At 46.3% G+C, this 18,598-nt stretch overlaps 1 protein-coding gene across 3 annotated transcripts in view; it reads left to right on the top strand.

Moving 5' to 3' along the window:
• The first annotated feature begins 17,516 nt into the window (after window positions 1-17,516).
• The window catches only part of Fndc3b (fibronectin type III domain containing 3B), a 312,865-nt gene continuing 311,783 nt past the window's right edge, over window positions 17,517-18,598 (top strand). The window contains exon 1 of one of the 3 annotated variants that reach the window (XM_031376473.1): window positions 17,517-17,731. The gene's annotated coding sequence lies outside the window, so the exon portion shown is untranslated. Of the gene's footprint in view, window positions 17,732-18,307; window positions 18,541-18,598 lie in introns of those variants that run through there. The other 2 variants (XM_031376475.1, XM_031376474.1) reach the window with 2 other exon arrangements.

The following is an 18,598-nucleotide window of genomic DNA, read 5'->3' as shown; positions in this document are numbered from 1 at the left end:
TCCACCCCCGCCGTGCTCCTCAGTCATAGCTCTCTTTCATTTACCCAGCTCTCCAAATATTTGAAGAGGTCTCTATCAATGGTGGCCTTCACCCACCCACCTCCACCAAAGTCTTCTCTCCTCCGGGTTAAACATTGCCAGATCTTTAGCCTTTCACATTGGATGGCTTTCCACTGCTGATAAGCCCGGCTGTTAAAGTTATGTGCTTTACTGCAGGGAGGCAAGAACCTGGAAAAGGGTTGTGGATTCCCCAAACCTCAGAGGGTATGGCGGGACTTGGGTGGCGAAAACGAAGAGAAATGCAAGGAAAGAGCGGTACACACAGGAGAGGCCACAGGGACCGCAGGAAAGAACCTGTCCCCTCTCAATTACAGTGCAGGAAAGAATGTGCCCAGGCCTAGGCCAGGCAATCCCTTGATCAACTTTGTCCTGTGCAGCCAAACTAGTACCTTAAGTGTGCCGCCGTCCGACTCCGCTTCCCTTTTCAAATAATGCTGTGTTCTGTAAGCACAAGAATCTTTACGGTGCCTTCGGATACTTCCTCCTCTCCTGCCTCCTCTTCCTACCGGCCATCCCAACAACTCATTTAATCTCCTTTCCTTTCTCTGACTCTTTTTTTTTCCCCCCAGCAACAGCCAGTCCCAAGCCTCACTGTGGTGATTAAGCTATGCAGGACCCTTTCGGTATCAAGCGTTCCCTGCTATTTACTCAAGGAGGAAGAGTAAAGTCTTGCAAACTTCTACACGGAATTACAACAAGAAGCACTTTGTCAAGGGGAAGGGGGATGCCTGGTGGCGAAAGTCTTCCTCGGGTCCTTAGAAAATCCTTCCATCTAAAACCCTCTGCCTCGATCGAGCTGCGACAGAGGTAGATACTGTGCCTTGTCAGTGAATGTTCCTCCGCACAGGGTAAAGGTCGTGGGGGAGGGGGGCGCGGGGGTGTGTGTCGGAGATGGAGACTTGCTAATCTACCTTCTTGGACTACAGCCTTCTGCTGGCATTCCACACGTGCCAGCCCTCCTCCCCACCCATCCTCCTCCTCCTCCCGTTCTTTCCCATTCACAGCATGCCTGTCTCAGCCCAGGGACAACAGAAAAGATCTCCTGTTTTTCTACGTTAGTGGCTTAGTTATCTAGGTGTTCTGGGTGTTGTCAGCTTTAACAGTTTCCAGTTGGAGCAGGTGAAAAAGAAGAAGAGAATGAATATGTTCCATCTCAAATCTTAGCACGTGTTGGAATCCTGGAAAACACCAAAGCCTGAAAAAGTTTTGCCTCTTTCATGAGGATATCTGTTCTCCTTTGATGTTTAAACACCCACCACCATCTAAAGGCTCTGTGTTTTCTAAAAGCATCTGTGTTTTCTTTGCGTACGACCCCTAGCAGTATATGTATAAACTCACACACACATGCATACAAATACATATATGCTCACACTCTCACTACACACCCACACTCTTACACACACATACATACACACTCACTCTCCCATGTACAAACACATATACACCCTCATGTATATATCTACACTCACCTTGACACACATACACACATACATAACACTCTCACACTCACATACATACAATATACACATGCACTCACACTCAGACACACACATACATGTGCACTGACATTCACACACATATACATACTCTCACACACATACACACACATAGATACGCACATTCTCATACACACATACACATATGTACAAATTCACACACACACATACATTTATTGTGTCACGACTGATATTTTTCTCACAGTTATCCCATTCATCATTACAATATTATTCAATTATTATCTAGGTATCATCATCACCACCACCACCACCACCACCATCATCATCAACATCATCATCATCATCATCATCATCATCATCATCATCATCATCATCATCATTTTGAGCTAGTGTTCTAGCCCAGGCTGGCTCTGAAATCACTAAGGATGACCTTGAACTCCTGGTCCTCTTGTTCCCATCTTTATAGTGCTAAGAATGCAAGTGTGGAACAATATGCTGGGTTTGTACAGTACTGGGGATGAAGCCCTAGGCAAGTACCTTGACAACTGATTTTCCTTTTCTTTTTTTTCCGAGACAGGGTTTCTCTGTGTAGCCCTGGCTGTCCTGGAACTCCCTCTGTAGACCAGGCTGGCCTCGAACTCAGAAATCCTCCTGCCTCTGCCTCCTAAGCGCTGGGACTAAGGGCGTGCACCACCACTGTCCGGCTCTGATTTTCCTTTTCAAATATCCTGCCTTCTACCCCAGCACCAGTTTGAAATATTATCTCATTAATGCCAACTTCTAGGATGTTTACAAAGCTGCAATCTGAATTTAATAATTCTGACTTCTTGAAGACTAGAAAAACATTAGAAAGCATTCCAAAGCATATTTGCCAAGAATTTTATGACTGACCATAGCAATTTTAAGGGGAAAAGAAATTCTTACATTTTTGATTCATTTGTGCCTACATCATCAAATGGTTTTACAAAAGCTATTTGATGATCTACTGGGTTTTAAACCCTTAAAGCTTTGTAATGGCATTTCTCTTTGTGTGTGTCTATGTTTAACCCACACCTATCAAATAGAGCTGTTACTAGAACAAGTCTGGCCTCCCAGTGTGAGTATTTCCTTTGTCTACCTGAAGCACTCAATCTTTGATGCATCTGTGTTTGACTTCTTTGTCTCCCTCGTTTAAAAGTCATCTTTTCAAAGCCGTCTACTCTCACCACACTAAAAATAAGTGAACAAGTTATCATGTGTATTAGCCAAACAACCAAACCAACTATGACTTGGAATCAAGGGACTATTGAGTTAGTTCCACAGGTAGGGGCAAGCAGGGGGACTTGAGTTTAGATCCTTGTCATCCATATGAGAGGCTTGTGAGCATCTCTAACACCAATGATGGGGGCATAGACAGGTGGACCCCAAGCTTCCACTAGGCTCCAAGTTGAATGAGAGACCCTATCAAAGAAGAAGAAGAGGAGGAGAAGGAAGAAAAGAAGAAGAGGAGAAAGAGGAGGAGAAGAGGAGAAGAAGAGGAAGAAGAGGAGAAGAGGAAGAAGAAGAGGAGAAGAGGAGAAGAGAGGAAGAAGAAGGAGGAGAAGAAAAAGAAGAAGAAGAGGAGGAAGGAGGAGAAGGATGAGGATGAGTGGTAACTGAGGAAGACATTCTGATCCAATCATATACACATAATGCACACACACACACACACACACACACACACACACACACACTGGAAAAAAGCTAAATAAAATATTTTGTCAAGGCCAGGACATGGTAAAACACACTTGTAATCTTAACAAGCTGAGCCAGAAGGATTACTAGTTTGAGACTAGTATAGACTACAAGATGAAACACTGTCTCAAAAACAAAACAAAATTGTAGAAAATAATTAAAATGACCTTGCAAGTACATCTAATGCCAGCGTTTTGCTTTATGGAAGTCTAAAGGCGCTAAGTGGTTTCCCTCAGGTCGTACATAAGCAGTTGCTTTTAATAAAAGTCTCACGCTCCACATGTGGCACTTGGGACCCCAGCTGGTTTCTGTGGTCTCTAGCAGGCTCTTCCCATGGCTTCCATGGCTTGACTGAGCACCTCGTCCCCATGCTCGCTCCCTTGCTCTGTGTTCCATGTCTAATAGGTTTTCAGTCTTCTTTACTCTAGCTTCGAGTTGGCTCTGGAATCCTGCCACTTCCCACCATGCTGGGAGGAACACACTTGGCTGAGGGTGCCTTCGCGTGACTCCTAGACTTCCCAGCATCCTCCTGCTCTGCTCTTTTCCAGGCTCTTCACTCTTAAGCAGCTTGCTGCAGGGACCACTTTGAAATTAAGTCAGTTCAGGCCGTTCTCGTAGTACATGTCCTGAAGTCCCCTCAGTCTCACTGTGTGTATGAGCTATTTTTCATTGCTATGATAAGCGCCGTGACCAAAAGAGACTTATGAAGAGAGTCCCTTTTTGCTGATGGAAGAGTCCGTGTAACGAACGGCACAGAGGCATAGCAGTGGGGGTATCTCAAGCAAGGAAGCTGAGAGATCACATTTTCGACCATGCGCAGAAAACACAGAGAGTGAACTGGAAATGGGGTCAGGCTATAAACTCTCAAATCTTGTCCCCGGTACAGACTTCCTCCAGCAAGACTGTACCTCTTCAAGGTTCCATACCCTTCCCAAACAGTGTCCCCACTTAGGAACCAAGCGTTCAAAATGCCTGAGCCTATGGGGGACATCGCTCATTCGGTGCGCATGCGCTGTGGAACCTACAGGACTTCCCAGCATCTCTCCTCCTAAAACTTCTTCCTACTACCGTGCCCTTGCTCTGAGCACTCTACATATATGGGTCTTCTTGTTATTTCTTGAAACGTCAGGACCGACCCACTTGGTGAGCTCCCACTGCTTCTTCCCATGACCTGGAGTAGTCCTCCTATAGATATCTTCCTAGTAGGGTTGGGACTGTCATTCAGCCAGTAGGTGAGCAGCCCAGCATGCATGGGGTCCAGTGTTCCATCCCCAGCACCACATACAACACGGCTATAATCCAAGCATTTAGGAAGGAGAGGCAGGGGGATCTGAAATTCAAAGTGCTCAAGGCCAGCCAGGACGACGTTAGACCCTTTCTAAGAAAGAAGGGAAGAAGGAGTTCATCCACCTGGATGTCAAGTTACCTTCTAAAGTGGTTACTGTTTTAGAATGTTTCATCCTCTAATATACCACACGGCTTGCTTACTGTGATTGTATCTTCCTGTCCTAATAGAATTTCTCCAGCGCGAGCAGCTTAGTTGTAACTTGTGTCTGTGTACCTAGAACAAGGTCAACTAGAAGACATTGTGGAAATCCAAGCATTACGTCCACCCAGTTCTGCTCATGGTTTGCCAGGGCAGACCCCATGGAACATCAATTAGTCTATTTCAGCGGTGTCCTGTGGAGTGACTCTGGGAACTCTTTTCCCCAGGGAAACAAACGTTGACACCACGGAAGGGCACCAAAAGACAAACCCAAGTATGATGCCTCCATCATCAACTGAGTTGATTGTGGTTTACTTACAGAGCGCGGTCACGTGAGGGATTACTCAAAGGAGCATAGGTGACCCCAAAGCAGCCAAACCACAGAAAAGTCCCACCCGATGTGAATGGCGACTCCCCACAGATGGAGTCCGTCTTCCGCTGACCTTCTGTCCTCTCTGCTCTCTCGCACTACCTGAGACAACACCAACCTTACAGTGAGGGCAGAGTTACAACCAGGCAGCCGGAAGGGAGGGGCTGGATTCCCAGGTGAGGGTCCAAGGACCCTATCCTTTTCTTCACTGTGGGAATGTCAACAGTCTACAGCGCTGTCCTCAGGGGCCCTTGCGAGGAGTCCACAGCTCAGAGGCAGCTCGCTATATAAATGAAGCTATTAATTAACCTAATTCGTACAGGTCTCCACTCTAGCACTGCTCAGCCATGTGTTGCTCTACCCTGGGTTATTTACATTTTAAGGATAAACAGCAGGAAGAGGGCAATGAGCCCGAAACAATGAGTCTTTATTAGTGCATTCCAGGCAGTAGGGTAAGAAGGCTTAGCTTCCCATGGTAAGCATCTGCTCGCTTGAGGTTAAATTACCCTATCCCCCTAGATTGCCCAGATGCTTAAATTAATGCAAAGTAAGTGGAAGAACAAAATAGCAAACGCACACCGGAAACTGCTTCCAAGCCTATGTCTAATTTAGTCAATGGTCTGGTTAGGAAGGATGTCAAAGTTTGTGTAACTTTAATGAAACATCCTTGGAAATGAACCACCAGTTTTTCTTTTTAAAAAGATAAAATCATATTGCAAACATAGTAGGTGTGCATTTATGGTGCGGGGAGAGGGGTGGAGCTGAAGTGTGGATGGGTAAGAGAGGAAGACAAAGCCTTGTGGGTACTCAACTCAGAGTGGAAACAGGTGTTCAGATGGTTCCTGAAGAAACGAACCGTCTGTATTTTTGACCAGCCTGGTTACTGTGATGCCGGATAGGCCAGGTCAACTTAAATACAGCCAGGGGACTCCAAAAGGATGCACGTGTATTAAGAGAATAGAACTGACCAGGAGTGTGGCATAAGGAAAGAAAAATAGTTGCTTGCTTTGGGAGTGAGAAGAAAGCTTTGGGATAGATTCATCAAAATCATGAGGCATCCGGGAATAAATTTGGCAATATGATCTCATTGATGAAATAAGTTGATTAAATCTTTTGTTTTCCTTTTTTTTTCAAAACAGGGTTTCTCCATGTAGCCCTGGCTATCCTGGAACTCACTCTGTAGACCAGGCTGGCCTCGAACTCAGAAATCCACCTGCCTCTGCCTCCCAAGTGCTGGGATTAAAGGTGTGTGCCACCACAGCCCAGCTGAATAAATCTTATTTAACTCATGCAAAGACGGTTTGTGGAACTTTGTACAAAAAAAAAAAATCAACATGGTTACTTTGAAGTTGTTTTAACTTCTGTGTGACTGTGTTTGTGTGTATGTATGTCTGCCTGTGAGCTATATCATGTGTTAGCATGATATGTGCTACCCTATGGAAACCTAGTGTGTGCCACATAATGGGTGTGGAGGTCAGAAGACAAGTTGAAGGAGCCAGTTCTCTCCTTCTACCATGTGGTATCCACGCTTGGTAGCACACACTGTTTACCCACCGAGTAATCTTTCTGGCCCTCAGAAAGAAATTTGATCTTGGTCCTCTGTGTGGAAAATGGCCCTATATGAGTACCATAGGTCTACCCAGGGCCTTCCATCCATCCCGTTGGTTGATTCATTCACACGTGTTCACATCCGTTTCCTGTCACCGCAGCCCCCTCCACATCGTTCCTGGCTGCTCTCTCTGCTCTAGGAATGCTTCTCTGCATTTTCTTCTAGAAGGTTCCTCCCAATTGTGTCTCCCTGGTTTCAGTGGAAACCTGGTTTTTAGGCTTGATCCTGTGCTACGCTTTGCAGATGGGCCTAGATGGGTAAAGGAATCCCTGTTCCTACTTAGCAGAAAGACGGTAGCTGGCTTAGAGCTTGCCACGGGACGTAACTCAGAGTCAGGGCTAGGATGTATCGAGCAGGACTTCTAGAACAGGCACTTCCACGCTCTTTGCCCTGGTCTATCAGAAGACACTCTCCTTCCCTGAACAATGTGACATGAATAGTTAAGATCTGGAACGACTAGAGCATTTTCCTTCTAGGAGTGGAACAGCTGTGGCAAGAAGTGAACATGCTCCCTGGTCCCTTTACAGTCTTGGCACATAAGAACAACACGTGGCCACCGGTTGTCCAGGTATCTGATCAAATATTACTCGCCAAGTGTCCATGAGGGTGTCTTTGGATGACATGAATCTGAATCGACGGCTGGAGTAACACAGATCGCCCTGCAGTCAGTCAGGAGGCAGAGGCAGGCAGATCTCTGTGCGTTTGAGGCCAGCCTGGTCTATAGAGTGAATTCCAGGACAGCCAGGGAGACAAAAGCTCCTGTCTCAATACACCTACAAAACAAACACTCTTGAACGTAAGGCTCGGGGGACATTTGGGAAAACGGAGCAGAAAGATTGTAAACACCACAGGATAAGGGAGTTTGCTTTAAGAGAGTGTCTCCCAGTATTATCAAAAGCTGCACCCCATAAAGTCTCACCCCTAAGACTACCCAAAGTAGACAAACAAAAGCCCACAGTGCTCAACTCTACTCAAGGAACTACAGGCAACTGTAGAGAGCTGGGAGCAGGAATGGCGGCCTTCCCCAGGAAGAGCGCACTGACTGGTTAGCCAGAGGCAAATGGTCAGCCCTGAAGACATGCGCACTCGCAACATGATGTGGACTAAGCAGGTTGTTTTAGGAATATGTATGTATATACTTATAAGCATGCAATATGAGTAAAAAAAAGAGGCCATGAATTTGAGGAAGTGTGGGGAGAGATATACAGGAGAGCCTGGGGGGGGGTGAGGGAGAGATGTTGTCATTATAATCTCAACAATAAACTACAAATTACATAATGTATACTTCTATTTATATATAAACTAAAGAAGTTTGAAAATGATTACAATTAGTTTCATGTAATATCAGTATTGTTATAACTCAGGAGTGCTAAGGCAGGCTTAGCATAGACTGTTCAATATATATGTGTACATATGTATGCATATATATATATATGTCTGTGTGTGTCTATACATTTTATTTTGCCTCTTTAAACGATATTCTTGTCTCTTGAAACCCAAATAGTCCAAAGTAATATACCTACTTCTTCTAAGGATAGAACAGCACACACTCAGATAAAACAGCTCACTAAAATAAAGATCCAATGAATAAGAATGAATAAGAATTACATAATAAAGACGGAGGAAGAATGGTCTAACCAGAAACCCAAGGCTAAGGATAATTGCTGTAATTGGGAGCAAAATTTATCTCTGACTTTCTTACCTGCCAAGACAAAAAGAAACTAAAATAAATTACCTTATTCTTCTTAAATAAAGAGAGGATATCACTTCATCAAAAAAGAAACTTTATTCAGCCAAACTTCTGAGAACAAAATAAATTGTTAGGGACTTTTACATAAGGATCACTGAAAGAAGATGAACCTAAGAGATAGTTATTGAGCTTTGCCAGTAGCTCTCTTAAGACTAACCTCTCTACATGACAGACATCAACAATAATTTATAACCAACACACAAATTTGTCACCACGTTGAATATAACGTCTTAATAAAAATGTGTCGACTTTCACTGTTGATGCCACGACTCTTTGACTAAAATTTGAAGATGGCCAGATTATCAAATCCTTGGCCATCTGCCTGTAGGCTAAACCCTGACAATGTTCAAACTCAGCTATAAGAGAATGATTCCTGATCAGAGAAATGTCACCTTTACATTGTCACAGAATTTAGTGACATCAGGCCAGCAGTAGAGTAATCTACATGACACCTTGTGAATAGCTGTCCTTCTGAAGGGACAGAGGAGAATGAGTCACTAAGGCCACACAAACTCAACAGATCCCAAGGCATATCAAGTTCATCTAATTTATAGTGCTCCTAAGCTAGTAGAACAGTCTAGAGATACAGACGTAAGAATAAGTCTTTTTGTCCCTTTTGGACAAAATACAAACGCGTTTGGGCTATCAAAGAGGCTAGCTCACTCATTCACGGGATCCCAGACATTAGAAGTAAATGGCTTCTGATGTTCAGCTCTCCAGCTATATCAGGTACAGTCTGAGCTCCAGAGAAGGAAGGTTGTCATAGTAACAGTGAAGCTGCGGGACTGTCCACCAGTGCCCTTTCCATTTGATAAGATTAACAGTCTCAGGTTCTGCTCTGACTAGGATGGAATGCAAGCGGTAACTCTTTGCTCACCACCGAGGTATTTGTCTGGAGTACAGACTGGGTCTAAGGTCGGGCCTGAGTGTCTGAAGGCCTCTCTGGACGGTCAGTGTGGAAAGTCTGAGAAAAGCTGGGGAAGAGTCTTCTCCCCCGAGACGCTCCATGTGCTAAGAGTCTAGGAACACTGTGGCAGAGTGAGTCACAGCTGCCCTTATCAGTCACGGATCATGGACTGAGATAGCTGCCGTTATCAGTCACGGATCGTGGACTGAGAGAGGCATGCTGGAGCACACCGCAGCTTGGGCTTGGTTCTTTACCTATTTAGCCTTCTGGAATGAGCATCTATGTTCCACGTGAAAATTGAAAACGTCATTTCTTTACATTTCTCCCAACCTCCAGTGACAAATCAGAACCTTAGGTCTGTCTTGCCAGACATCCCTGGCTCATTTATTACTGTCTATCCCTAGTCCAAACTGAGATCATCTCTTAGCTGATCCCATGGGAGAGGCCTCTCCACCCAATGTCCAGGTGCCTGGGCAGAGCAATAATTTTGTAGGAATAAGTCAAATCACGGGATTTCCCCTTTGTAAAATCTATCTTGGGAGCTAGAGATGGAGTTCAGTTGTTACAGGGTTTGGCTAGCATTCATGAAGCCTTGAGTTCCATCCCCAGCAATACATAAATGTGAACTTGTGGTGTACAACCATAGGCCCAGCGATTGGAAGATGGAGTCAGAAGGATCATCTTCATACATCTAGTGAGGTCAAGCCTGAGCTACATGAGACTGATTCAAAAATAAGTAAGCAAGCAAGCAGGTAAAGTATGCGTTGGGTTTTCTGAGAGGATCTGACCCTCCTCCCTGACCAGCCGAGCTTTACATGATCTGAGTGTCTCGCAATACGGTGGCACTGCTCACTCAATCTGAAAGCCACTGAAATTCAAGCTGTCTAACTGCCATGTTGTCCTCAGCCTCAACCTCAGCCTCTTCTCTGTCACTGCTGTGTCAGCTGTGGCTCTGCACTTGTTTGTGTGTCAGGACCTCCTCTTCCTCCTTACCCTGGTAGGCTTTACCTAATGCCTCACTGCTGTGCAGAGAGTCTCCTGGCTGAGCAATCTCCTGCCCTCTCTTTCCATCTCTTCCTCAATATGGAGTTATACATTGCTAAGGTATTGTCTCTCGAAGACCGTAGACTTAATGGTGGGGACCCAGCTCATATCTATAATCCATATTCCATAAGAAGTATTCGTATTACGGAGGGTGTTCAGCGAATTAATGAACAATGGTCATAAGATGGTGGAAGCCAAGGGGTCTTTCCTTGGCTCTCAGTATAACTGAATACGGCATGGAGAAACAGTGTATCTGAAGGTATCTTATGCAGAGATATGGAAAAGGCTGGGTGCCTAAGTCATCTCATTCTGCTTTTCAGGCATTAGAAAAAGTTGCCCACAAATTCACAGGAAATTTCTAGAAAGAATTGGAAAATTCTTGTATTACTTCTAAAGTCCTATAACAATGGTAGTAACCGAAACAGAGAAAGAGTATTTACTGGTGTTAATGTGTTCAAATTAGACACTCTGGCTAGCAAGGGTGGAGACCCAGTAATTACTAGGAAATATTAGAGTCTGTACTTAGGAGAACTAAGACTAATGTTGTAGTGACTATGTAAAAGATGGAGGACCTGCAGGCACATAAAAAGCACATGCAGCTAATCTTGATTCTTCTTGTGACTGTCCTCTGACCTCTCTCCACTGTGGGACATGTGGATCCTCCAATACCCCCCTCCCCAAGGGCACAGGTGTGCACATCATACACACACAATGAGGAGGAGGAGGAAGAGGAGGAGGAGGAGTAAGAGGAGGAGGAGGAGAATGGTGAGGATGATGATAATAAATAATAATACATAAAATAAATGCTTTTCTTAAAAGATGAGGTACAATTTTAAGTATTGTGTCCCACCCTTTATGAGCCAGATTAGCCAGGTTGTCTTTGAAATTAAGTTTGTTGTTTTCAGGTCAAATCTCAGAATCTTTTCTTGACCAGAACTGTTCATATTAGAGCCATACTGCACAAACTAAATAGTTTTCTTGGTTTTGTCTCTCCATGAAGAAAGTAAATGTTGCGATTCCCCCTAATCTCAAAGTGGGGCATAGAGGTGATTAGTTCATGAACGCAAAGAACTTGTGGTGCCCATACCCTTCCATTGGTATATGATCTCCCTCCCCTTCTTTCTTGCCCTTCCTCTCTCTCTCTCTCTCTCCTTCATGAACACATAGTCAGAATCTAGTCTTCACCCTACAAAAGATCCATCAGGGCACTGTCAGGACCGGCAGAAATGATCTTTCTGATGTTTAAGCCACCTAGTATACGGTATTCTTTTATAGAATATCCAAGTGGCTAAGATAGACCCCTTGCCCCCAAGCATGTTGAATCCACAGCAGCTAGGAAGGAATATATAAGCCTATCATTTACCAGCCTTGACTCTGTAGAAAGAGAAAGTTATCATAGTCGTAAATCAAATGGCACGTAGGCTGGAGAGATGGCAGTCACCACCCAGACATGATTGGACCAATGTTTCCTGAGGTGACAGAATTCAGAGCAACTCAATGTGACAGATGTAGTCAGATTCTTAACTATGTCTCGAGGAAACAGTTTGCTCCGACGTGTCTTTGACTTTGTGATTTTAATAGTGACTTATGTGGCCACGTGAAAATCGTTCTTATCAGATTGATCAGTACCAAACACTAAGAAAGGGTGTCTGTTGGGTGTCTTGGTTGCTCTTTCTGTTGCTGTGGTAAAATACCCCGATAAATGCACTTTCTTCTAGCTCACAGTTCAAGGGTAGAAGCCATCGTGGCAGGAAAGAGAAGGCAGTAGGAGCTTACAGCATCTTATCACATTGCCTCCAAGCCCGGTGTGATGGCAAATGCCTTTAATCCCAGCACTTGGGAGGGCAGAGGCAGGTGGCTCTCTGTGAGTTCGAGACTAGCCTGGTCTACAAAACAAGTCTAGGACAGCCAAGGCTGGTTACCCTGAGAAACCCTGTCTCGAAGAAACAAAACAAAACAAAACAAAACAAACAAAACAAAACAAAAAAAACGGTAACAAAAACCACAGAACAATAAAAGCTTGTTAGCAGTTAGTTTGCTTTCTCCATTTTATATGGTTCAGGCTCCTCCGCCCAGGAATGGCTCCACCCACAATTAAGTTGAAGCTTCCACACAATTAACATAATCAGGATAATCACCTACAGTTGTGCCCAAAAGGCGCATCTCTCAGGTGATTCTAGGTTCTGTCAGGTTGACAACCAACACCAGCCATTAGTGGCTGGACTCCAAATGCCTTAATTAGCTGAAATGAGAGGATGCAACATAAATAAAATGTAACAAAATTAAGTATCCAATCAATTAACAAGTTAACATTAAGATTATATCAGTTGTATACACGGTACGCATCTTGACATGTTTTTGTGGCACAAAAGCGTGAGTTAATAGGGTGAGAAATTTACTAACAAAATTAACATCATATTTGACTAATGAGAGTTTCATCCAAATTGAGGCCAGAACGGGAACCACTATTTGCGGTTATAATCTGATCCTGTCTGAAATATTAAGAATAGAAACTGGCTACCCAGCTTTCAGAAATGAACAAGTGGTCTCCCAGAAGTGGTGGGACATCCTTGAAAATGTCCGTGTGTCACAGACATGTATTCAGGAGAATAGATTCTTAAGAGAATACTGGAAGGGGGTGAAAAGTGAGTATTGTCGGTTTGTCTGCCCGCCTCCCCCTCCAGGCAGAGGCAGGGTGAGCACTAGGGAGAGGCAGTTTTAGAGACCTCCCTTTGGAGTTGGAGCTGATGATGAACGAAGCCGTCTCAAAAATTCTTTCCCTTTCTTTGGTGGTCTTTGGTCTAAGGTTAGGTTCTCAGGTCTTAGGATGTGGATGAATAGATGCTGCTTTGGGATATAAGGTAAGACCCGACCAGAAGGCCGGGGAGATACCTCATTTGGTAAAGTGCTTGTGCTGTATCGTAAAAACCTGGGTTTGATCCCTAGCACCCACACAAAAGGCTGTGCTTGGTGGCATATACTTATGATCCTAGTTCAGGAAAGGAGGAGAAAGGGGGATCCCTGGGACCCAACGGCCCACCAGTCTGGCCTACTTGGAAAGTTCTAGGCCAGTGAAAGAGCCTGTCCTAAAACAATATGGATAGCTCCTCGAGAAGGACACAGATTTATCGCTAACCTGCCCAGGTGCTGACCCTGGGCTCAAAAGTGTGAGGTCTGGCAACCATTCCGCTTGTTTCTTACTCTTTTTTTTTTTTAAAGATTTATTTTATTTTATTTATGTGTATGAGTACACTGTAGCTGTACAGATGGCTATGAGTCATCATGTGTGTGGCTGCTGGGAATTGAACTCCGGCCCCTCTCACTCCAGAGTACTTCAGATGCACCAGAAGAGGGAGTCGGATCTCATTACGGGTGGTGGTGAGCCACCATGTGGTTGCTGGGATCCGAACTCAGGACCTTCGGAAGAGCAGTCAGTGCTCTCACCCACTGAGCCATCTCGCCAGCCCTCAGCTTGTTTCTTAATCCTTCTGATAATCGTGGGGCAGATCTTATTGGGATGTTTTACCTCTTCTTCTTCTTCTTCTTCTTCTTCTTCTTCTTCTTCTTCTTCTTCTTCTTCTTCTTCTTCTTCTTCTTCTTCTTCTTCTCCTCCTCCTCCTCCTCCTCCTCCTCCTCCTCCTCCTCCTCCTCCTCCTCCTTCTCCTCCTCCTCTTCTTTTAACATCTATCCACGTTTAGCCTGGAACAACAACAGTAAAGAAGGCAGAGCCACAGCTTTACCTAGCCACGTTGTTCTGGGGGAATCTGTTTCGCTGAAGTTGCCACGTTCATCTTACATAGTGAACCCAAATGAGAGTTCTTTAGTGAGTAAGCTAGTAAATCCTGAATGCTCTTCAAAAAAGATTCATTGGCATCTTGTCAGCATTTGTCCAAAAGCTGACACCAGATCCGACTCTAAATTGTATGTTCTCTATGGAAAGCTAAGATCAGGTTTCAAAATGAGAGCCAGCCTATGCCTGTCTATGCAGTAGCCTCAGATAACCTGGGAGGAAGGACACTGGGCTTGTAGGAAGCTGGGTATCTAGCCACTATGACCTTTAAAAGCCTCCCAGGTCCAAACGCGGCACACCACAGGGGAGCAAGGCTTTGCTTCAGGAAATGCTTTCCTGTTTACCCTTAGGTCACTCACTGTTGCCTACCTTTTGTTACTATGCAAATCCAGACCAGACAAGTCTAGCTTTGCTTTCTTTTGCTTTGTGTGAGATAACCAACACTCTCGGTGTAGTGACAGAATGTTTCACAGCCTCCATACTGTGTTATCGCCTTAATTTTGAAGCATCTTCATTTGAATGTTATTTTTGGATTTAGGTAAAATCTAACCTTCTCTGGAGCATCTTCTTAACTGTGAGCAAGGTTTCGTAATGTGGAGTGCAGGGCAGGTGGCCCAGATTGCTGACACTTGGGAGTGGCTGTGATCTGCCTGCCTTGAGGCCCTTCTTCCCATTTCCAGAAACACCACTCTGGACCCAATCTTCATCGTTTCCCGACTTTGTTCAGAATAGGCCTCTCCTCACTCCAGCTTTGTTCTATATCCCACTGTGAAAACAATCAATCTGGAAACCCATTTCAATCAGTTCATGCCTCAATAATCGCAATGTTTCCCATTGTATGAAAGCTAACTCCCTCCGTAGTCAGGAGCCTTGATCAAAAGTCCGTCTTTTTCTTTGAAGCTTCTAATTTTCTGTCTCATTAATAGCTCTAGGAGAGACCACTCCATTCGCTTGATCACTCATTCAAGGATGAATTAATATTTATTTATTATCAGATGCTGGAGATTGTAATTTTAGCAGGAAACAATGGTATAATTTTATAAGAAAATTGTGCTTGGTTAGGATGTCTCTGCTTTTCCTTATGAACCTTGTCTATGTATTTGCTACGTTTTGCAACCATTTACTATGTTTCTTTTCTAGTTCTAAACTGGTCTCAGAGGCTGGGCTCAGAGGCTGCCTAAACTACAGAGAGGATACATACTGACAGGCATTTTGAATTAGCGCATCCCTATGCATCACTGATTCTTGAGACTTGAGAGCCAAGATCTGAGACAAGACCTTACCTTCAGCTGGCCTCAGACTGATCTCCTGTCTCAGCTTCCAGTCCTAGGTACTAGGTCCTGGGTACTAGGAAGGTGTCACGACACCTGGCACCAATGACGCTTCCTAAGAACGAGAAATCCAGTAGATCTGTTGGGAGAAATAGGCAGAAATGTCTGTCCTCCTGTTTATCTTGTCTACTCTGGTCTTCTTTGTCATGCTTGTCCTTTAATACCTAGATGTGACCTTTCTTCCACTTAACTTTGCACATTATCGAGTCCTTCAAGCTTTCTCACATGCTTTACAATCAATATATTCATGAGGGGGGGTATTCCATATTCAAAGGACAGTTCTAGGCTGATATAGAAGGAAAAAAATGAACAGCACTCAGCCAAGTGGAAGAGACCAACAACAGCTTCTGAGCAATATGAGGATGGAAAATAATTAAGGAGAAAACAGCTCCGGGCCAGAGGCTGGGAGGGGCCAAGTTGGGATGAGTAAGACGACCTTGGACAGAGACGAAGAAGAAGACGTGTACAAGGGTCAGGAATGTCTCTGGGAGCCTGGGGGAGCTGAACGAGGCTGAAAGGCATGGCTAGGGGAAGGTGGAGAGGCATTGGTCTAAACTCAGACCGCGTGGCCAGAGCTTGAAGCATGGGAGCTGAGCTTGGTGGGCATTGGGGAAAGCACGGCTTTGAAGGCATGTTCCCTTCCCAGATAGGGCTAAGATCTAGGATTAGAACTGTAATTTAGAACGACGGGTACAAGAGCCCTTTGGGGACACCGACATGAAGAGGGTAGCTGAGGAGAGACGGTTCGGCTTGCCTGTACTCACTCTCTTAAAAATAAAAGTGAATTGTAAATCCCACAAGGAAAAGAACCGTTTGTTGGGGTTCTCATGCTTCCTCGGGTTTTAATAAAGTAGTATTTCCTGTTATTTGTTTGTAAGCCAATGAGAACGACAGATCCTTTTTGGTCTTTGTGGAACACTGTAATAGTAGATGTTGTTAGAGTTATTCATAATACCTAAGTAATAGAGGAGAGTTACTTATTTGATCTAATATCCCTGCTTCCAGATTTTTTTTTTTTGTGGGCAGTACGGCACAGCCCCTTAACCTTTGACAGAACCTATGCAACAGGAATAAAGTACGTATTTAATTTATACACAATCAATAGCTACTGGGTCCTTTTGCAGTTGACACACACAGTCCAGATAAACAAGAAGAAACAGTCTCTAGGGCTAACCAGACAGCTCAGCCTGTAAAAGGCACTTGCTCTCCAAGCCTGACAATCAGAGTTGGATTCCCAGAACCTGTGTAAGGTAGACAGGACTTTTATAAGTTTCTTACCCACGCAAAAGCCATGGCATGTGTATACCTGAGGTCACACACACACATTCACCCATACAACAGAACTAAAGTATGCCCAAACTAAATATTAATAAAAACTAAAAGGAACCAGTCTTCACTCTTGCGAGTAAAGGAGTCTACCTGGAACTGAAAGGGAAAATAGACATTTACATTTTGATATCATAAAATTCGCTCATGCAGTGCTGGAGAGATGGCTCAGCGGTTAAGAGCACCGACTGCTCTTCCAGAGGTCCTGAGTTCAATTCCCAGCAACCACATGGTGGCTCACAACCATCTGGAATGGGATCCGATGCCCTCTTCTGGTGTGTCTGAAGAGAGTGACACTTGTACTCACACAATCTTTAAAAAATATTTGCTCATGCAAAATGCTGCAGGAAGTTAAAAGAGTAACAAAAATCACTAAAAGATTCTTCTGGGAATTACAACTGGAAAAAAAATATGTGTTAGAAGTGAAAAATAACAAGTCAGCTTTAATAATTACTGAGCGAATACAAATGTATTTGTAGTGGTGATTCCAGAATCTCATTCCGAGTCTCCTAGTTCTCTTCAGCTCAGACTAGAGAAGTCCCGCTGTGCGTAGCCTGGCCGGGCTCAGGGGAAAAGGGAAGCCTCTCCATGCCACGGCGAGCCTGCGCTTGTCGCTGCGCGTGTACTGGGAGGCTTACGGCGTGGGCGGGGCCCGAATCCCCATGTGGTCCCGACATCATTGACATGGCGGAATCCCCCATCAAACCCTCCTGGTAGTTATTGGAGCAGCGGCGGCGGCCCGAGGAGGCGGCGGAGAGCAGCTGCGGGAGCGGCGGGAGCGGCGGGAGCGGCGCAGGGGGGCGGCGGGGATTCCGCGGGCGGCTGGCTGGGACGGCGTGGGCGACCCGGATCGCGGGCACCCGGAGCCCCGTTTCAGCCTAAGGGGAGGTAAGGCGTGCGTGAGCGGCGGGCTGCCGGGTTGGGGGGGACGTGCCACCCACGATCGCTCTCGGGTCCCTGCGCTTCGGAGCCCGGGGGCCGGACACCGAGTCTGCCCGAGTGCGCTCCCGGGCCACGGAGCGCTCGGGATGATGCCCGAGGAAAACTTGGCTGCGGAGTCCAGGTCGCTCCGAGACCGCTCGGCCGGGCAGGGCAGGGGGCGGCCCCTCCGGCCCCCCGCTCGCCCCGGGGGGAAAGAAAGCGGAGGATGCGGGGGCTCGGAGTTCCCCTCCTCCCCGGGGCCGTCGCTGCTCCGAGGAATCCGCTCCCCCGCCCAGATCCCCGCGGCAGGACCGCTGCCCGGGAAGGGGGGGGAGGGCGAGCGGCCAGGCCGAGGAATCTTCGACGTGTCACTTTGGGGAGGCTGTAGATTTCCATATGGTGGAGGGAGGAGGGCGTGCGTGCGCGCGGAGCTGGGAGTCCCGGGGGCTGCCTCGGCCCCCCTCGGGGGTTGCCGGGCTGCGACCCGGGAGACCCTGGATGCTCGGCGGGGAAGGGTCCCCGGGCGACCGGTGGCCCCCGCCCCCGCCAGGGCCTCTTGGGGACACTCCCCGCCCGCCTCTGGCCACCTCTGCGCGCCACGTCCTCCCTCCCCGTCCTGCCCCCTGGGCTCCCCCCGGGCTGGGGGCGGGAACCGGCGGCCGCGGCTGGACTCGGCGAGCCAGGCGGCTGCAGGCTCGGGCGGGGGAAAGCGGGGCGCGGCGGGAAGCAGAGGACGGACCCGGGTCGGTGCGTGTGGGCCAGCGGAGCGCGCGCGGGTCAGTCGGTCAGGCTCGAGGGGCGCCCCTGCCGGGGGTGGGGCGGGCCGGGAGACCC

Source organism: Mastomys coucha, unplaced genomic scaffold, assembly GCF_008632895.1.
Source record: "Mastomys coucha isolate ucsf_1 unplaced genomic scaffold, UCSF_Mcou_1 pScaffold17, whole genome shotgun sequence".
Taxonomy (NCBI): domain Eukaryota; kingdom Metazoa; phylum Chordata; class Mammalia; order Rodentia; family Muridae; genus Mastomys; species Mastomys coucha.
This window is presented reverse-complemented; position numbering and strand designations above follow the sequence as displayed.